The sequence below is a fragment of the Balearica regulorum genome, chromosome 2, assembly GCF_011004875.1.
Source record: "Balearica regulorum gibbericeps isolate bBalReg1 chromosome 2, bBalReg1.pri, whole genome shotgun sequence".
Lineage (NCBI taxonomy): Eukaryota > Metazoa > Chordata > Aves > Gruiformes > Gruidae > Balearica > Balearica regulorum.
Window position 1 is genome coordinate 75,308,353 of NC_046185.1, and position 22,315 is coordinate 75,330,667.

The following is a 22,315-nucleotide window of genomic DNA, read 5'->3' on the forward strand; positions in this document are numbered from 1 at the left end:
GGCATCCCAGCCACAACAAGTAACTGAAACCTTAGTAAAAATAAAACAGATTTCCTCAAATCTGATTAAGAATAATTCAGCCTGTCAAAAATTACTATGAAGGGGTACAGAAAGTTTACTAACCAACATCTTTCTTTCTTTCATTAAAGCATCTGTATGTTTTAGTGAGGCATCCATAAAAATCTATGTCTTTAAAAACATATAAAAAAGGCACGATTGATTTGATTTCTTTTTGTGCCAAGCATTACAAATAGAACCAGCTTCAAAGTGGGCTAGGTGCATGAGATGTAAGCGTATCACATTTACTGTCAATTCAAGTGAACAGTATAGGTGGAGGTGATCTTTCTGGGTGTTTTCAAAAGCATCTAAACTATCAAGCTTCAACTAAAATGGAAGCCACTTAATTCAGCACAAGTTTACTTACCTAAATGCTCATGAGAATCTGGGTCAAAGCAACTTAGGAGCACAGTTCCTGTGGAAACTTATTATGAAAATCCCTTTTTGCCTCTTGAGCTTTATTCAAATTTGTTATTATCAATGTATGTGTTTAGACACACAAATAAAAAGTATATATTATTAATAAAAATACACAAATAAAAGAATGCATATACACATGTAATTTGCCCTCTTCTATTTATTTACATTAGTTATGCATATTCTTCTCCCAACTGGGAATATATAAAAACTGTACACAATTTCTGTCTGAGAATCCTAGTTTCAATATATTAAATGAAGATCTAAGATGCACACATTTTTTCAAAGTTATTCTCAGAACTTCCTGAAATGTGTATTCACATATATTTTTGTAAGTCACAGTTATGGTTACTGTAAACCCCATAGAAGGAATGAAAGCATATCTTTTGGCCTATATACTACCTCCCTTTCAAAAGTACCCTATGAAAATAAGCAAAAGGTACATGTGGTAATTCTACAGTCCAGTGAAAATATCAGAGTGTTTTGATTGTAGTGTTGCAAACAGAACAGAGAGTGGAAGCTATTGACATTGGTCCTAATTATTCAAGAAATTTAACATTTCCAGAAAGTGTTTTCCTTTGAGTAAAGTGGAAAGTAAGAATAGAGAGATGTTCCTTAGAGGCACTGTCCTACTGTTAGTTCTATATGAGGAGAATTTAAAAAAAATAAATCACATTTTTACCAAGAAAAAAATACTTTTTTTTTTTTTTTTCCAATCAAGTTGAAAATCTCCACCTATGTTCCTCTCTGCTGAAAGGCTTTCTGGAACTTTCTCTGTATTCTTTGATAGAACTGAGATTGCCTTTCAGTTCACATGCTCCAGCATCCAAATATAAGCGGAAATATGAGGGCCGTGTTTCAGAATGGAACAGCTGGTCACAGAGTTGATTTGTCCTCCTTGAAAGTGGAAAGCTGTCATCAAAGTAACACCTTTCAATGACAATTATTGGTGCTAACATTCAGTTTCTGTCATGCCAATTCCTCATCCTACCAAGCTGTCTTCATTCTTGAGAAAAAAAACACTCCGGACAAGTTTACAAATAAGGCTATTTAGGGCAAACAGATGAAATTGCTGTACTGAATGTGATAAAAATATGCCAAGTAGAAATACATTGCTACTTAGCTTTCTTTAGATTAGAGAAAGTCCAGGATAATGGTCTTGCAAATGTTGAGGACGGAACATGATCACACAGGGTCATTTCTTGGTAGGCCATCTTGAAAACAGTCTACAAAAGTAAGTAAGTCGCTTACCTTAGATGAGAAAGCTCAAAAGCAAATAGAACAGGATGGAAGATTTTCTACAGTTGCCCTAAGATTGCAACATAATGAGGTTTTTTTAACGTCTATTGTTCATTTCTTCAGTATTTGTGCATGCATATAATACACTTACCACAAATGAATATTTAACTACCTTAATAAATGTGCCCTTACTTTTACTTAATCTTTCAAAGTTTATTCATCTTTAAAATATATCTATATCAGGAAACATCTTTTTGTACTTATCTTAGTTTTTCCTGAATAATAATTGTGTTATATAAGGTAGTATAAAAATACATTTGAAGTCTTGTCATATTTTTCTGAAAAATCTTTATTAGACAATCAGAGCTGGATTGTCCTCTGTCTGCTTTGTCTGAATAAATCTGTGTAAGTTTTCTCCTATTGACTGATTACATTGCTACAAAACTGAATGAAACAAATGATCTTCCTAAGGTTATTTATAATTGTAAAACTGCATAAATGTTATGCTGCTGTGATTTTATGGGCTTCTTATTCTGTGGCGCCTGCAGTTTGTAGAAACAGCACATTTCAATATAACAGCTAACTTGCCATCTGTGGGAAGTTGTGGGGCTTGGGTTTTGCTTCTTTTTGTTTGTTTGTGGTTTCTGTTGTTGGTTTCTGGGAGTGTGCTTGTTGGGGTAAAGTTGGCCCTTGGGGCTGCCAAAGTACATTTCCTTAATATGTGTTTTATAGCAGTTCCATTTCCTTTTCACTTACAATTCTACTTGGCTTTTTAAGTTATGCTAAATGCTTGGCCTATTCTCTTCATTTGTTTCCTAATGGCAGCTGGCATAAGATTTAGGAAAGCCAACCTAAGTGGTCTAGATATCTGCCTAATTCAAACAAATAACTTTGCTTCTAAACTTCCTTCTTCCATTGTATTATTTAATTCCTATGGGGAATTAAGCGACTGGAATAATTAAGACTTGACTGTAAATTGTCGTTTGAGTGGGACAGCAAGAAGGGTAGGATTGTAATTTTTCTCTTTTTTGTTTTGGAATCAAATCAAGTCGTGCTGGATACTTATGCTACGAGTAATTTCTTGAAGCACAGAGATTAATCTGCTGCATACAATAAATTACATATCCTATCTGAGAATTAAAGTTCTAAAATATAATTTTAGCAATAAAAATATTTCTAAATTTCAACAATAAAAAAATACAAACCTTTCCTCAGATGAAGGTGTGGCAGCCTCATATGCCAAAGGGAATGAAGTTCAATTCCACAGAAAACTCATTTTCTGGATTGTAGTTGTTCAGTGTTCGAAGCTCACCAATATCAGAATTTCACAGTTTAAAATTAATTCAAACAATATTTACTGCTTCATTAAGAAAAAGAATATATAGTGTTAAGGAGATGTAATAGACATTCCTTTGTAATGTAAATGCATTTCCCCTCATTTCATATATCCAAAAGAAATTTGGAAAGTTATTCAGAGAGCACTTTTGTTTGAGTCCATTTCTGGTGTTAGCATGTATTTAGTCATATTTTGTATGGATGAAATTTCTTTTAATTTTATTTTTAAAGTATTTTGCAGTCTATTGAGTGTTATGGCCCTGCTCCAGCAAAACATTAAGCCACACACTCACCTTTAACAACCTGATTAGTCCCTTAAAGTCATGAAAACACTGCTCAGATATTCAGTACTAGCTCCATATTTTAAATACTTTGCCAAGCCAAAGGCAGATTACTCAGATCACAGGCAGATTACAGAGGAAGTCCAATTCTTGACATAGGCAAGTGGATAATTGTCCAGGATAGGAGACTGCTAAGATAGGAAACTGCTAAGGAGGCTGAAAAATAACCTTACTGTCTTTTGATTACTCTAGAGGTCTGGGAAGTCATGCCTACTGCTACTGCCACTAACAGAGGGGATGCATGGAGCAGAAGTGGTCCTTGCTATATATGCAGCCAAAGCACAAGGCTTTTCCCTCGGGCCAGCTGGAACCAGGGGGCTCTCCCCAGGACTCCCCATTCATTGTACTGATTTGAAAGCAAGCCAAGTTCAACAGAAACAATATATATCTTTTGAAGATAAGAGTATTGATATGTGAAGCTAGATGCAGAAATCTGATTTAATTCACAATCTTCTTCAATCCAAGTAGCAAACTGAAGTGTTGAGTTGGTACCAGCTTCCTCCATAATCTTTGCCCCAACCTGACCAATTAAGGCAATTTTTCCTGCCCTGCTCATGGATAGTGGAGAGATGCAAACATCTTTTCCACCAAAAAGCATGTCTATACAGCAAACTCCTCTGGCCTGAGACACCAAACTCAGAGCAGGCTTTGGAGTGGCCAAGGCACAGATTTGTACCCATGAGAAGAGTTTCATAGAATCATAGAACAATTTGAGTTGGAAGGGACCTCAAAGATCATCTAGTTCCAACCCCCCTGCCATGGGCAGGGACGCCCTCCACTAGACCAGCTTGCCCAATTTCCATCCAACCTGGCCTTGAACACTTCCAGGGATGGGGCAGCCACAGGTTCTCTGGGCAACCTGTTCCAGTGCCTCACCACCCTCACAATGAATAATTTCTTTCCTTATATCTAATCTAAATCGACCCTCCTTCAGTTTAAAACCATTACCCCTTGTCCTATCACTACATGCCCTTGTAAACAGTCCCTCTCCAGCTTTCTTGTAGGTTCCCTGTAGGTACATCTGTCAAATCTATGTCTCTCCAGTTTAGAGACAAGGATGTTGTGCAGGACAGTGTCATAGTTTGTCTTTGTCTATGGAGAAGAAGAAAGTTAGACCACAGAAGTACCTCCTCTCATACAAGGTGCTGTCAACAGTTTTTCAGTGATTCCAACAAAATAATTTACAAGTTAAAGCGCCAAACACCTATAACTGGTGCCAGTATGATAAACCACACTGAAGTCAGCCCAGCTGCTGGGAAGCGAGCTCTATGAAATGCAACCTGAAGTCTCTTTTCCTGAATCCACAATGAGAAAGGAGAGGTGCAGTTTAGCTTTTGCAATGCAGGTTGGCTGGATGAGGATGTCAGTTATGGCCTCCTACGGCTATACTGGACAACACTGAGATCAAAAGAGGAAAAAAGTCATAGAATCTCAGAAAGGTATTTCTTGTCCAATACATCCTTCTTGAAGAACAGGCCAAACAACCTCTATTTCTCTAAACTATGGCTAAACAGCCTTAATTTCCTCTCTATCAAATTTAGGGAAGTACTCTTTCCCTTTACTACTGCTCTTACCAAGGCATCTAACTTTCTGTTGTCCATTATGCACTTTTGTTGTCCATTATGCACTTTTCCTGAGAGCTCAAAATATTGCTAGGCCCACAATTCTTGACATCCTCACTGAAAGAAAATTGAGGTTTTGGGTGTTGGTTTTGTTTTTACTGCTAATATTACCTCTCTGCATGGCTCTGGAAAACTGATCTAGGTTTTGAAATGTTGAAAGTGGTCATGGCTGAGATGAATTAGTGAACAGAGAACAGGAGAAGCAATCAATAACACATGATGAATACAATTTATCAAGCTGCTACCTCCACAATGTAGTTGGGATGCAATTGCATGTACCAAGACACATATCGCATTCCTCCTTTCGGCTGACTTTCTCCCCATGCAGCACTTTTTGGATCCTGTTTCTGTTGCTATTTCTCTTAGTTTGGTTGACATTATTATTAATAATTGATTTTTTCCTCCCTTAAGCATGCATCTGTCAGGCTTGAGGGCCAAAAGCTTCATTTAAATAGTTCCCTGAAAATTAAGCAATCCTTTGTCATCTATTACCAGTCATCCTCATATGCGTTCCTCATGCCAAACGGAACTGCCCCCACTTTAGTAACTGTCAAAATCTATGTCATCACCAAACTAAATACTTTGTTCAAAAAAATAAAAAAAAGTGAATAGCTTTGTACCTCCAGAAATCCCTTGCATAGCTACTTTACATATAGATGTGCCATATGTATTTTCCAACAGCACAATTAATTCTGAGAAGTGGGGGCAGGGCTAGTGGATAATGCCAGTCTATAAAAAGAGGGACTGGGTAAAATTCTCATCCAGGAAGACCAGACAAGCATCTGATCCCTAATTTGCATGTTTTGTATTTCACTAGGAATGTTCTTTTGTGATTTGAATTTCTAAAAGTTTACATGAAAAAATACAATATGTTCAAATTAAATTTCACTGAGCAGTTTGATTGTTACTTCTCAGTTCCACAAACCACCTTTGAAATAAACTTCTTACATTATTATGAAAGACAGAGCGTGATTCAAGTGTATATTACTGTTGCTATTTAATTCCTTTTTGTGGATTTTGTTTTCATATACCCATAAAAAGTGTCCTGTTTATATTACTCTAGGCATAGTCTTTTAAAATATCTTGGCTTATTGTTGGCAAGGGAACATTATTGTGTGGATAATGATGGGATAATAACTTTGATTTTGAACTTCTATTACTTAAAATTTTGCAGCATTCCCTGAACAGGATGTACACCAGGGCTTGTTAGCTCTGTAATTGCAATCCTTACATTGAAGGCATTTTTGTATGCCCAGCATCCAAATGGACAGCCCAGTGAATTGAAGTCTAAAGATGTATTGTTCATTCTTTTGATTATTCTCAGACCAGCTGCATTCAGTGGGGATCTTAGAGGCTCCTTATTTGAAAACTTTTGAGAGAACTTTCCTAGAGGCCAACTAATTCATGTTCAGGGTTCATATCTGAAATGTGCACCTTCAGAACAAATAGGCAGCTAGTGCAGCACCATTGTACTGGAGTCTAATTACAGATGGCTCCACATAAGAGAATAAGGGATCTGCTATAGCCAGTGAACCCAATGGAATTACCACAGTGCAGCTATGCCAATACATCTAAACACGACCACACATACTCTTGTTCATGCCAGCCATGATGAGTGAAGTGAGTTTCACATTGCATCATACTTCTTTATTTCAATAGCATTCTGTACTGATTTAACATTGGCTGCACATGTAATTCCATCTAGAGAGACATTAACTGCTCATAAAGATATATATGTCTGATCTTGTTAATTCTGTTTTAATGGAAACATAATTTTAAAAGTATGGGATGAAAAAGCATTTCCAATTACCTGGTGACTACTTGTGAGTCCTGTTATTTCTGACAAGGAATGGCAAGGATCATTCAGTTGGGCTTTCTTGGTGAGAGATTTCTGTCAGACCACCTCATTTATTCTGCTGCACTTAACTGAATATTTTACCTATCTTCATCTGCTAAACAGCCTGTGCATATATCACATTGTGCTGAGATTTTGTATTCTTTAGAGGCTAATAGATATTTGGACTAGGTCAGTTCTGTGAGTTCTTTAAGAAGCCCCTCTCTGCTGGAGAAATGGTTTTGGAGATACGGTAGGTGGCACTCTTCCCCCTGACTCAGGAGTCACTTCCTTCTAACAGCAGAGGAAAAACTTGTTGATAAACAATATGCAGTAATAAAATCTTAGCTTCTCTACAATCACAGAAAAAGCAGCGAATATATATTAATGCACTCTGTTCTGCTCACTACTAAACCATATTTTATACAGAAAAAAAACCCAACCAAAACCCAATGCCAGTAAGTAGGCAGCTGCAATGTTCTGATGTTAAGAAATATTGAGGTAGAGCAGATCCCTTCAAGACTTTGCATATCTGTGATGAATGGATAACATTACCTCCGCACTGGTCCTGAGAATAGAAAACACTGTGGGAGTACTTCAGGTACTGAGGTAATAATATCTCTTCACAGAAAATCTCTATTTTAGCTTTTATAGAGCACCTCCCAGTAAAAGTATACCTCAAGGACAATGGTATTGAAGGTACAGGTCTTCAGGAGATATATCATAGGCTGTTGCAGTCTGGCACAGTGGATGTAGAAGGGGAGAGGTACACTTAGGCAGAAGAAAGGTCTTAGGAGCAGTTTCCTGCATCTGTACTGTTAAGCAGGGCTCTTCAGTCCTGTCCTTTGTGGCATCTTCCATTCACAAGGTGATATGCACCTCGTTGTCACAGGGTACTGGGTGTACTAACCTTGGAGAAATGGCTGCTTATTCATTTTTTCAACATACACATATAGACATAACCATATTCAGTAGTGCAGTTGAATGGGGACACATCAGCCAATGAGTATGATCATGGGGTTTCACTGTTTTTCTTCTTCTATTGACCAAATGCTACAGTAACTCCCATACTGCCATTGTTCCTCGGTTTGGCCATGAGACATGCATAAGAGCTTACTGTCTCTTTTGTGCTTAAAATACAGATGGCATAAATGCTATTATTACAAACAAGAACATTTCGAGGATTATTACTGAGCCTCATGTGGAAACAATTCTGAACAACACTATTAAATCATCAGGTAAAGTCTGTATCATTAAGGATGCACTTGAACCTAGTTCTCTAATTTTTATTGGGAATAGCTGATACGTTTACATATCAGAGAGAAAACTGGCTATAGATAGAAGGATAGTGTAGCCAGGAAATGAGAAGAGTAAGCAGGACGGAGAAAGGGATGGAAGAAAGATTGAGGCAGAAATAGGAAAAAGATTAAATACATACAGAAAGAGATTAAATAGCTAGCACGCTTTTTGCCTGAAAAGGTTAGGAGCAAAAGGAGACTTGTAGGAGATGCTCTGAATTTGAAGCTATACAATAGGAACATATTAGCCTCTCTTTTTAACCCATAGCATGTGGCAACAGTTAATTAAATTAAGGGCAATAAAGTTAGAAGGAATGAAAGGATAAGTCTTCTTTACACAGTGCATAATCAATTTGTGGCATTCACAACCACTGCAGGTCATGTAGACAGACATTGTGGTTGGATAATTTTATGACTAGCAATAACATTTGCAGCTCTGTCAACTTAGACAGTGATAGGAAGATAATCAAAGACACTCTTGGAAGAACACTGCCCCAAGAACTCAAAGGTCTGCTACATTATGAAGAACTCAGCATCAGCTCCAAATGTCACATCATTCATCAGTGTGGGAGTGCATAACATGCAGAGAATTAAAAGCTATTACATCCCATTTCTAATAGTCAGTAAATAAATGGTCAAGGAATAGATAAACATCTTGTTCTCTTCTTGATCAGCGACCTTCCAAATTATGCTAAATAAGTTTCCTTGAGTAGTACTCTCCGTTCTCTCTCCCTGCAAATGTCAGTGTGCCACCGGGGCCTGATTCTCTCCCTTGGGCTCTGGTGTTGGATTAGAAATCATGAGATGCATTACAATGCAAATTTAGAGGGCTTTCTTGTTGAATTTCTGGTTTTCAAGAGTTTTTTCCAAGACTTTTGTCAAGGTTAACCCTACAACCAAGAAGGCAAAAACTCCTTCTCTTCCTCATCGCTGTTAATACCATGTGACATTCCTCCACAACCCTGTCCCATGGGAAGCTACAAACAAAAACATCAACAGCTGGGACTTACGTCATAAAATTTACCACGGCTAGATCACAGGTTGTCAATGTTCACCTCCAAAAAAGACTGAAGAGGAGAGGTTTCCGTAATCATTTATGCACTTGTTTCATATCATCACTGGCCTGTCTAACTGTCTGGCCCTTGAAACACCAAGCGCTGTTTCAAGCAACGCTGTGATCTTCTCAAGATAATTTCTTCTTCAGAAATCATGTGGTTCTATTTTGCATGTAAAACAGGATATCTATTGTTATGAATTTAGATAATTTGCAGCTTAAAAGAAGGCAACTTTCCAGATCAGTATCCTTTCCAGCAACAACTTGCTTGGGTGATTTCAGAAGTGTCATGTGTTGGGCAGTGTCAGAGAAGTCCGCAGCTAAAAAATTGCATTAGCCATTTTTCTTTACTGTGAAAAACAGATACGGTTCTTAAGCACACTCCTGAAACCAAACGAACATGGAAGCATTTTTAATCAAGAGTCAGTTTTAAGGCTGAGCAACTGGAACAGGTGGCCGCTGTACAAAGTTAGATTGCAATGCATCTCACTTAATACACATGTAGAAGGGAAGAAGATGACCACTTTTTAGTTTCTGCCTGCATTCACAGGAGTCTATATATGGTTCTACTGGTCATATTAAAATATATATTGCATATAACCACCATACTTTTCTTCCTGGAAATGAAAATTAAAGTGGAAAACATACTATTTAGTCAGTGTATAAATGAAAAATCAGAAAACTATGAACCTAGAAAAAACCTCCATATATTTTATGTCAAATAATATGTGTCTATGTGAATATGAGAGCTGATCTCTGTTTGAAAAAAAAATCAGTAAAGTATTCAAAGTGTGATTTCATATACACAAAACTGTGAGAAAGCAGATAAGAAGGTAATGTACATGTTAATGGCAGGAAGGCTCAAATAACGAGATATGAAAGATATTCAGATCTCTTAGTGCATATTAAGTCTAGTGATCTCTGAGTACTGCAAAGGTCATCTATTCAAAAGGAGGTTCACAGGTGCAAATCTTGATTCATATAGCTATCGACTTGAAGAGAAAACACATCATTTTCCAGAGAAGAATGAGGGACATACTTGTTTACATGCTGTCAAGATAACAATGTTTAAAACATTAAAATAAAAATAAAATTAGAGATAACTGTGACCAGGCTTTTACGTCAAAGTTTCTGCCAAATATTGGTTTCTTTGCTACCACTGATCTCAAAAGGTACCATTTCCTCAAGTTGTGCTGAGTGCAAGGTAGCAGAGGATGGGTGAGCTTGCCTAAGAACTTACCTACTGATTGGCAATTCCAGTGAGACATCTTAATGTCACAATCAGGCAGCTTTATACCATTTTGCTTTGAATTTGAACATAAACTCAGATCTCCTGTCTCAGATAGACACATATTTTGCATAAGTAAGGCTCCCTTTTGAATGTGATTTTGCTTTAAAATCCTCAGTCTTACAGACCTGACATCCACACAAGCTCTGAATGAGAAAGCACCAAAGGAAAAGGTCTACTTTTAAAATGTGACATCTCGGAGTCTCTTCACAACTGCTGTTAAAAGGCTTGTAATGGGACCAACTACTTCATGGCAAAGTTGAAGGGAATATGGGGAGATCTTGAATTTCATGTATGTATACAGTAACAGAGAGCATGAACTGCCTTTAAATGCTGAATACCCTGCATATGTCTATTTATACATCTTAAAAATGGATGAACAGGAATTCACCTGTTCATTTAGTTCAGGTAGATGTCTATTTTCCTATCAAATGGTGTGGCTGAAAAGAAAGCAATATAGAAAATCAATTCAAATTGCAGTTTAAAGTAAAGCAAATAATTTCTGATTTTTGCAACACCTGTATTTCATCAGTTTATTTTGTGAAAGACACATGAATTGATATAAACCACTGTGATACTCTCTGAAATATGCTTTTAGTTGAAACTGCTGCTCTAATTTCAGTCTGTGCTTTGACATTTACATACACTTCCATCATGTTTGCTATGAAATATCCACATTGACAAGCAACAGTATAGGTAGCTCTACACTAACAATTCAGTCTGAATCCTGGGGTATTCATATGCATGTGTGTGTGTACAAACTACCAAATTGTCCTTGATTTGAAGCTAACATTGGCAGAAAGTGCTTCATGCATAGCCAATAACTACATTTGCATGACCACAAATTTTACAGAGATCAAGTATCATAATCTTACTAAGGATCTAGTAAACACATATTCAGGTTGATACTGTAGAAGGTAAAAATCCTTGCTGCACTCAGTTCAGCAGGAAATAAAACACACACTGAACTTTTTAATTTTATTTTTTTTAAATTGTCATTACTTTTAGCATTAATGGCAAAACAGTAAGGTGCATATTGGAATACTCCTTCTGTGTGTGCGCAAGTCCTAGAGCCTTGCAGCATAACTGGCCTCATGTCTTAATATTTCTGAGGTAAACTTGGGTAATCATTGGCCTCAGTACTCAGTGCTTCCAAGCTATTCTTCTTCTTCTCTCTTGGCACTTCCAGAGGTTCCTGAATTGTATTTAAGCAGGATTTTAACCATGATCTGTCTTTCTAAGGTACTTTTGCATTCAAAGCTACCTTATCAGAGTCTCAAGTACTTTCCAATGCATCATATTTTAATTTCACAGCTTTAGTTACAACTTGCCAGGAATGCACTTTATAAATAAAATTGTTAGCAACAATAAGATTAAGAGCAATATTATCTTCCCACCTGAAAATTTCTGATCACACGTGTCTGTCCAAGGAGAAAGAGAAAAGTACCAGGGTAATGGTATCGCAATCAATCAGGAGTCTGGCCACTGAGCAATCAGAAGTGGTAAACTGGGTTTCCATTCCCATGCCTAGCAGAGTCACAGGCTGTCAGACCTACGATGACTATTTGGAAACATTTTGGGTGATCCTTGAGTGCTGCCAAGGTCTGTCTCAGCAGAACACTTAGGCAGCTGCTTGTCTTTAAAGCTGGCATGCTGAGATGTCTCAGAGCTTAAATATATGAACTGAAACAAAAGGTGTGAGCAGCTTACCTGATAGGCAACAGGACAGGATTTCTTCTTCCAATTCAAGCATCTATCGTGAGAGACTAGACTCCAAAACATCTACTAGAGAGATGGAAAACAGGTTCAATTTTTTATAGTATTAGAACAGTGGTCTCACTGAGATTTCATGTGAATTTTCATGTATTATTTAAACCTAGCAAACTGAGAGCCCAGAGGAAACAGAAGAAATTCTTCTGATTAAAGCAGAAGATGCGCAGTTTGAAGGCACAGACTCAATTCCCACGGCTGCCACAATGTGTGAGGTTTAGGCTTTTGGAAAAACAAAACAAACAAAAAAAGCCACTCAGAACCCTTAACATTTTCTTTTTGCAGTCTGGCATGGTTGTAGTTCTAGTGTGAGAGTATGTAAGGAGTAAGGATCTGTCCTTCTCTTTCTCCCTTCTTCCCTTTTATGATGATGCAATATGTGGATAGGCTCACAGTGAAGGGTGAAATAGGAGAAAACTGCATGATCTCTGGTGCTATCTTTTCTCTGGCTTCAAACATGCATTTCTAAAGCTGTAGGGAAACGCACGACAGCACAGATTCAACTTTCTTAATGGATTTGGGTGGGAAAATAAAGCTCTGCGTGCTTTGGTGCCCTCTCTACTCTCCCAATAAATTCAAAATCTGTCCATAAAAGCAGAAAAATATTATACATTTAACAAAATAATCTCACAACTTCTTTGAGATTACAGAGGAAAAAGGATCCACAGATGTGGTGATCTAAATTTTTTAAGGTGCAGTAAAAGCTATTGCTGCCTTTGTATAAATACTGATGGGAGACATGGAGCAGTACAAAATACAGAAGATAAGCATGCACTCTATTTTCTTTCTCACATGCAACCTCATAGCATTGTTTTCAATGGAATTACTTCAGAGAGTGAAAGCACCTGGGTTTGTTTTTGGTTTTGATTTTTTTTTTTTTTTCATTTAAAAAATAGCGACCTGGTACTAGAGGGCTATTTGTTCACCTGTTATGAATTCATCAACATTTAATAATATGCATCATTTACCTGAAAGAGTGGACTGAAATCCATGATTTATATGGTGGTTTATTCATAGGAGAATGCATTTGACTCTGTAAACAGTATCACAGCTGGTTCCCTCATTTTGTATTGTTTAATTTTTGAATGAAACCAAAGAAAGTACATTTGGAAAAAGCACAACTAAACTGTGAAACTTTTACAATGGGATATGGTGAAGACTAACCAGATCAGGAGATTAAAAACAAGAACAGGGATAAACTCATGAAGACTAAGGTCATTAGTGGCTGCTAAGAGCAGCCTAGATGCAACCCAGGTCAGAAATCCCTGAGCAACTGGAAGCTGGGAGAGCACAGCAGAGATGGCCACCCATACACAGCACTGCCTCTCCAGGCAGTAGCCAAAGACAGACACTTTGGCCAAACCAAGGGAATGGCAGCTCTTATATGTTTTAGGAACGGACAGTGCAAAGGGAGGGAGCACAACATCGTGCCTTGTGAAATCCCATCACAGAGAAGCGTTAAGCCAGCATCAAGAAGGCATCAAGCCCTCACTCGCATGACTTCTTACTCCCATGCAGACAGCAGGAACGAATACAGGGTGTCCTCACTGCTCTGCCATTTATTGATCTTCAGCTGTCAAGAATCCCTGAAAACTATCACCGTCTGACTCAAATCAGAGCAGTTCTTAAGCTGCTTTAGTCTTAACCAGCACCAGGATCTAAGCTCAGCATGATAAAATCACCAGCTCCCTGGCTACCCTGCCTCTGATTCTCCAAGTATGATCTCTGACCTCTTGCATTTCCACAATGTACCTTGTGCTGCAGGTCGACTTTGAAGGTTGTAGACTTCATCTCACCTGCTGACCCTGCCACCAAAGTTTTGTGTCGAAATGCAGCAGCAGGCCTTTCAAGTGCCTACTTCTTCTATGAGAAAATAGCCGTTCTAAAAATAGAGCACTAAGTCTCTAAGCTGCTAAGTCAGAAAAAGTCAGCTAGGTAAAAAAACCTGCTGTCAGTGGAAAAATAAGTAAATAAATGGGAAGCTGGAAAAGCATTAGTCATGCCAATGGCTGTGTTGGACCTGATGTTTTTTCTGGAATAATTTTTTTATCCATGTTAAAAATCAGCAGTTAATATGTTACAACAAACTAATCCTTATATTTGTATGTTTTGTATTTCAGTGTACAGAAGATATTTATACAGTGTTAGTTTTGTACCCAAATATTTAAGAAATGACAACATTATGTTTATGTGTGTCTGATTATATACCTATCTCTACACATATTTAATCTCTCTTGCTCTCATTAGGACCAAATTCTCCTTCTGGTCACATCTAGGTAAATCCAGAGTAATTTGATGGTTATTGCCATCTTTCCTTATAGCCTAACAGAGACTTTGGCTCACAGGGAAAGGAAAAGAGACAAATGTAACTTTAACATCATCATATCAGTTTCTAAACTGTTTCCTACTATGACATGATACAGTGTGGGACCGCAAGAGGATTTCCAGCCCACCAAGAAAGGCTCCCAGATGTCAGCACTGTAGAGCAAGCGATGACTGAGTTAGTGTCACGGTGCTCTGCCTGCACATCACTTGCAAGGACTGGAATGAAGTACGACTAGCTGCTCTAGCTAGACACAAAGCACTGATATCTTTATGCCATTGTCCATCTCATACCACGTGTGTTTTAGTATTGTCCATCTCATCTTTCTGCAGCAACTGGAAGGCTGGAATGGAGCAACTGGACAGATTTAGGAATAAATCCTACTTCTTGAACCAGCCCTTTGATCATGGGGGGGACAGTGCTAATTTCAATGAAATAATATCTCTGTACGCTCAACTTCAATACAACATCCTGCTTCAGTCGACTTTTCTTCAGAGTACCCTGTTAGATAGCCATGTCTGATTACACAGCTGGAGTCTTTCATCCAGGCTTTTTCCTTAGCAAGTTACCCTTCCAGCTTTTCAGCAAAGTTTTCCTGACATTAATGGAGATTAGGTTAAATTTAAGTACAAAGGAATAAAATCTCCCTGCCACCAGGCTTCAGGGAATACCTAGACTGCTTTTCACGTTCATTTCTTCCCTTGCTGTTTCTTATGATCAAAAAAACCCCCAAAAAACAGAAACCCCAAAACCGTAGACCATTTTTAATTAAAGTATCCCCATCCTTCTTTACTAAAGTTGTATCTTCATTCACTGTGACAAGTTCTCTGGAAAAGCGGCTCTGAGATGATGAAGGTCAATTAGCCACCAGAGGGAGCCCACATAGCCTCTCGGGTGTAACTGGATCGCATTGTTAGAAGAAAAGCAAGATAGAAATGTGAACTGCTCCTTTGTACGGTGTGTAACTATAGGGGGTATTTCAGTAAAGCTGGGGTAAGAATACACGATGTGGCACCAGAGATGCTTACAACAATAGGAGAGCAAATCCAGCTGCCAAAAATAGATATAAAAGAAAAACAACAAAGTGAAAATACCATGAGTCCAGGTAAATTGGCACAGTTCTGACAACAGGACTGCTCTGATTTATATTAGCTAAAAGTCAGGTCTGGAAAGTGTGAAGGGTTCAGTGGTCCAGTGTTTCTTCTTCTTACCAATCTCAATGCATTTCAAAGCTCAGATTGAAGCCAATTAGTTAATTTTGCTTCTTGAAGAAGAGAGCAGTTGGATTGATATAATCAAAAGCTGAATGATTTTTATTAGGTAAAGATGGCCCACTCAAATATAGACTTCCTTCCCCATCTGCAGTCACAGACCAGCCTGACCTCAGGAGAAACAAATTTTTAGTCCTTTGTGTTACCCAGACAAGAAAAAGAGAGGCTGTGCTGGGAGATTTTGAAGGACTGCTGCAACAAGCTTTTTGACAATCTTTTCCGTGCCCACGTGTGTATGAGAGGCAGTCATGGCTGTGGTTACTTTATCACTTTCAGATTAACTCTGTAGCTATCCTTAAAACAGGCAATCCTTTTCTTCATTTCAGTCTCGTCAAGGCTTACATAATAATAAAAAAATATACATATGCACATATATACACATATCCATTTATAAAATACCTCTCTATCTTCTTGTTATTAACACCTATCTAATTACAGTAGCATTAGTAGTAGTAATGGATCTTTTTAATTCAAATTCATTCGATCTTCCATGGGCTACACATAAAAGTTACTAACAGCTGCAGCCTCCTGCTGTTTGGAACCTCTGCTTCCATCAGTCCTCCCGCACCCAGAAACAGATGTGTGTGTGCATACAAATTTAAGCTAGAGCTAGCATTCTTGAAAGCTTAATTTCTGAGTAAAAGCAATAGAGGCTTTTCTCCCATTTCATGTAAAGTTTCTCTGTCAGTATTGTGAACAGACTGGTGATGAATCTGACCAGAAGCTGGAAAGCTGTATTGTTGCAATGCACTGCTAAAAGTGATGTGCTACGTTTGAGAGCAGAGGAGCTCCAGTCGTCCCATATGTTTTTGACTAACAGGCTACTTCCCTTCCTTTGCGTGGCTTGAAGATAGATCAGCTTCTGTAACACTATTTTCTTGCTAAAATTATCCCTCTGCTGAGGAATGACAGATTTTGGAAGTGTCAGGGATTATATATCTGTAGTTAGAGAAGAAGAAATGTTCTCCATCAATGATACAGCCTGAGAATGCTTATAGTATAACCACTCTTTTTTGTCTGAGTCTAAAATCAAGCAAATTAGTGACAATCCTTTCTTTCAGAGCTTTAAGTGAATCAGCAAAGCCCCATATTCAGAGTTAATCTTGTTAAAAGCATTGATTTGATTTAGAGTATTGAAGGCAGGTAGCTGGTTTTGCTGCTTTCAGTAGCTCCCTGAGAAACGGATTCATCTCTAAACAATGGGAATACTGTTAGGAAGAAGCACTGTTACTGCTGTCTGTTAAACTCCTGTTTCTTACTGTTCTGCCCCCACGCTACATGATTTGTTGCTAAAGGTATGGTTAACAAGAAAACATTTGTTCAATTTCCTCTGAAGACTTCAGAACAGTTTTTATCTAAGACAAGAGAAAAAAACCCAAGAGCTGAAAATTGACACCATGGAAAGCAGAATATTTAGTAAACATTGCTATTAAGCATTAATAAATGAAGTACAAGAAAAAACAAATCAATACGCACTGCCATTGAAATGCTACAGAAGTTAAAGCTTACAGTTGTGTTGTTGGTTTTTGTTTATGTTTTTGTTGTTTTGGGTTTTTTTTGTTGTTTGTTTGGTTTTTTTTTTTAAGAAGCAGAGGAAGAAAAGAAATAAAAAATAGTCCTTCAATAAAAAACTGTCACAAGTTGATTCTGAAGTAGGGACATGCACAGTGACTTTGAAGTAGTTTTTAATTGCAAAGCATACCAATCTCAAAGATGTACTATTTAAATATACATAGTTCATATATGTGCAATCCAGAGCACATTTCCACAGGCAGATGAGGAAGCATCTAAAGAGCAGTTATACACCCTGACTGCCCATGACCACTGCAGAAGCAACTGGAAATCATCAGTACACTCGGAAAGTTGTCAAATCAGCTCCCGAAGACTCGTATCAGAGGATGGGATCAGCTGCCCTCTGAAACATCTTTTTTACCCTCTTGACAAAAAAGAGCACTTAGATGATTGCTTAGATGAGCAATTTATAGTGGTGAGTTACTGATTAGTGGGTTTAGACAGAAGGGTACACTTACCCCAAAGCTTTGGATACCTCTAATTTGAATTGCCAAGCTACTTTCACATCAGAGAGCCACAGCTCTGAACTTCAATTGCTTTCACTAAATATTCTCTTTGACTCAGTCTATATTTCCAATGTAATCAAGAACTCTTTGTACCAAACTTTCTTTAAGATAAAGGGAAGAATAGACTGAATTGACTCAGCTATTCAGCACAAACTTTCTATTTTTTTCTACTACTGAACATTTACTGGTATGTTTTAGGTTTGACCCAAAGACTACATCTCTTGCTCTTTCAGCAGTTATTTGATCAGGCATCTATCACCTATCACATTCAGGAATAATAGGCCAGGGTTAAGAATACCAGTATTTTCCTTCAGTCTTACCTGATACATTAACATACCCTAGAGCCACTCTTTCTCATTTCCTTTATTCTAATAGAATTAAACAAATCATGCCTGGAGATCAATAATCGATACTCTAAACAACCCCAAGAGATTTTGCTGACAGCTGCTATAGACCTTTCCACTGGCTGGTCTCCTCCTAATTTCTAAACTAAATCTAATGATGGATACACTATATTTATTGTGACAATGTTTTTATTCTAAATACCTCTTCTCCCTCCACAGAATATTCTTATGTTTAAAATACATGAAGAATCACTTTAAGAACTCAACATAGTAAAAGAAGTTTGAATTGTCTTTTGAGCCATAAAAATAAGATTTAGGGATACTCTTCTATATGTACATTGAGTTGTTGTTGTTGTTGTTATATATATATTCAGATGTTTATATCAAAGATTTCAATAACTTTGAAGAAGGATGGCACAACCCCAAGCTAAGTAACTCATCCTTCAGGGGTATCTTCATGACAAAAAAAAATGACCTCAGCAAAGAAGGTTAATATCTTACTAATTTTCACCTGAAGATTCAAAAAAATTACCAACTGATCACTGGATGCTCTTTTACTTTTTTTTACACTTTGTAGACACAGTATGATTAGATGACTCATCTAAGTTCAAATAGCAAGCATGATGCAGGGGAAGCAGTAAAATCAAACATCACTGAATATATTCTTATGGTCTGGATACTGGAATCCTCCATCTTAATGTCAGTGTCCAGAAGCAATGAAAAACTCAGGCAGAAGGAAGGAAGTATGTATATATTCATATGTTCAGATAGAAACATTCTCAAACATGAAATTTTAAGTGTGGGTTACATGCACAAAGCTACCATCTGGTACTTATGAGAAAAAGAACAAAAAACTGTGAAGAGAAAAATCCCTCAACATATATTGACTGACAGTATTTTGTGGTCCTCATGATTAAGATTTTTTTGAAATGTGTTAGCAGCTTGAAAAATTCCTGTTACAACATAGGAAAGTCCTCACAGAAGTATTTAATTTAGAAGAAGTTTTGAGCTAAAGGCAACAACAGCAAAGCAACACTTCCTTCCAATATCAAGCTGAAATGAAGGGAATGTGTTTTGGAAATAATTTATTTTTTAATTAGAGGTCTGGGTTTCTGTTTTAATTATAAACTTGAAAACTGTTCTATATTCAGGATGGAAATGTATCTCATGAGAAACAGTGAGAACTCCTATCCCTGACACTAATGGCATGAAGTTTTTCTTGTTTTTCTGGCAATTAAGTCATGCTGCAGCACTGTTGTCTGGGCAAGTGGTCTAAATGTTAGTGGGATATCCTCTTATCTCCAGGCTCCCTTCATGTCAGTTCTCCACCTCTGCATGGAAAATAAAAAGTACATGTGTACTTCCTACCACCATGGTTTTACAGTAGGAAAACAAGAAGTAAAGGGACAAATGCTGGGTGCTGGCTGGAGTATCTGAGCTGGAAGGCAGAAAAGAGAGGGAAATGAGGGCTGAAATCAATCTAATGTGGGTCTATGTAACTCTTTCCTGTCAATGACTCACTTCATTTATTTCTAGACAGTTTAAAAAAAAATTTAAAAATGGCATGCTATAGCTAGATTATATTGTGCTCTCAGGTACCATCTAATTCCACAAATATCATATTATTAATTTAAAACTAGACTGTACTTCAATAAATATTCAAAACACAAAGTAGAGCAAATTTCCAGGTAATCCATCTTCCAAGACTTCTCTGAGATTGTATGCTGATATTCCTCTGACAGCATCATGAAACTCATGAAAGCTCTTCAGGAAGACAGGGCTTTTTAATTGGCTATTTCTATAAAGGACAATCACTGTGTAATTGAAAACAATTCTTTTATTTTTACGTGAGAAAAAGACTGTGACAGAGAATCCTTACTATTGTAAATTAAAATTAAAAAAACCCCACAAAACAACAACAAAAAACCACCCTTGCCATGTGAATTCTAAGTATGAGCAATAATTTCAAAATCAGAAATTACTTCAAAACATACCAGTTTTTTCTTTCTAAGTCTTTTTTCTACTTCAGCTAAAGCACATTCTACTGTTTTCCATTATTTTTACAATGTTCTTATAACCTACTTCTTATTTTCTAAGAGAAAATGGGGAGTTTAGTCCAGGACAATCTCACCTACTTCACTTTAATGTGTGTATAGTTTGTTGTGAAACCCTTGTCTATGATATCATCAGTCCAAACAATAATAATCAGGAGAAAGAGGAAGGTAAAAAGCAGTAAAGAAAATTAAATGGAGACAATAATATTTCTGCAATAGAGATTAAAACTAACATAACTTCCATGTGGAATCACATTTGAACCTGTGAAAAACTGTGTTTTCACTCAAGCATGATAACTGGACTCCTTGTATCTTCCTGTACTGGGTCTGGCAGAGATGGAGTTAATGTTCCCCGCAGCAGCCCTCACAGCGCTGTGCTGTGCATTGGCAGCCAGCAAGGTGTTGGTGACACACCGGTGTTTTGGCTACTGCTGAGCAGGGCTGGCACAGCACCAGGGCTGTCTCTCTCCAACAGTTCCTCCCCCTCACCAGTAGGCTGGGGGTGGGCAAGATCTTGGCAGGGGACACAGCCGGGACAGCTGACCCAAACTGACCAAAGGGATATGCCATACCCTATCATGTCTGCTCAGCAATAAAAGCTCAGAGAAAGGAGGAGGAAGGGGGCGGGGGGGGCATTCGTTATTTATGATGTTTGTCTTCCGGAGCAACTGCTACACATACTGAAGCCCTGCTTCCTGGGAAGTGGCCGATCATCTGCTGATGGGAAGAAGAGAGTAAATCTTTTGTTTTCTTTAGCTTCCATGCATGGCTTTTTGCATTTATTTTATTAAACTGCCTTTGTCTTGACCCATGAGTTTTTTTCCATCTTATTTTTCTCTCCTCCCTGTCCTGCTCAGGAGGGGAATGATAGAGCATCTTGGTGGGCACCTGGTGTCCAGCCAAGGTCAACGCACCACAGTTCTTTTCAGCACCCAATATGAGTGTTGATCCTGGCTGGAGGCCAGGTGCCCCCCCAAAGCTGCTCTATCACTCCCCTCCTCAGCTGGACAGGGGACAGAAAATATAACGAAAAGCTCATGAGTCAAGATAAGGACAGGGAGATATCACTCCCCAATTACCGTCATGAACAAAACAGACTCGACTTGTGGAAATTAAATTTATTGCCAATCATGTCAGAGTAGCATAGTGAGAAATAAAAACTAAGTCTTAAACCACCTTCCCCCCACCCCTCCCTGATTTCTCTACCTCCTTCCCCTCCCAGCAGCAGAGGGGGTTGTGGTCAGTTCATCACACGTTGTCTCTGCTGCTCTTTCCTCCTCAGGGGGAGGACTCCTCACACTCTTACTCTGCTCCAGCGTGGGGTCCCTCTCACGGGAGACAGTCCTCCATGAACTTCTCCAGCATGCCTCCTTCCCATAGGCTGCAGTTCTTCACAAACTGCTCCAGCGTGGGTCCCTTCCACAGGGTACAGACCTTCAGATACAGACTGCTCCAGCATGGGTTCCCCACGGGGTCACAAGTCCTGCAGGAGCCTGCTCCAGCATGGACTTCCAATGTGGTCACAGCCTTCTTCAGGTGCCTCCACTTGCTCCGGTGTGGGGTCTTCCATGGGCTGCAGGTGGATATCTGCAGGGGGACAGCCTGCCTCACCATGGTCTTCTCTATGGGCTCCTGCAGGGGAATCTCTGCTCTGGTGCCTGGACCACCTCGTCCTCCTCCTTCTTCACTGACCTTGATGTCTGCAGAGTTGTTCCACTGCTGTCTCCACTGCTGTTGTTCCACTGTAGGTTTTTTTTTTTTTTCTCTTTCTTAACTCTGTTACCCCAGAGGCACTACCACCATCACTGATTGGCTTGGCCTTGGCCAACGGTGGGTCCATCTTGGAGCCGGCTGGCATTGGCTCTATCGGACATGGGGGAAGCTTCTAGCAGCTTCTCATAGAAGTGACCCCTGTAGCCCCCCTGCTACCAAAACCTTGACATGCAAACCCAATGCATCTCCTCACACTACCAAATTAAAAAAGAAAAAG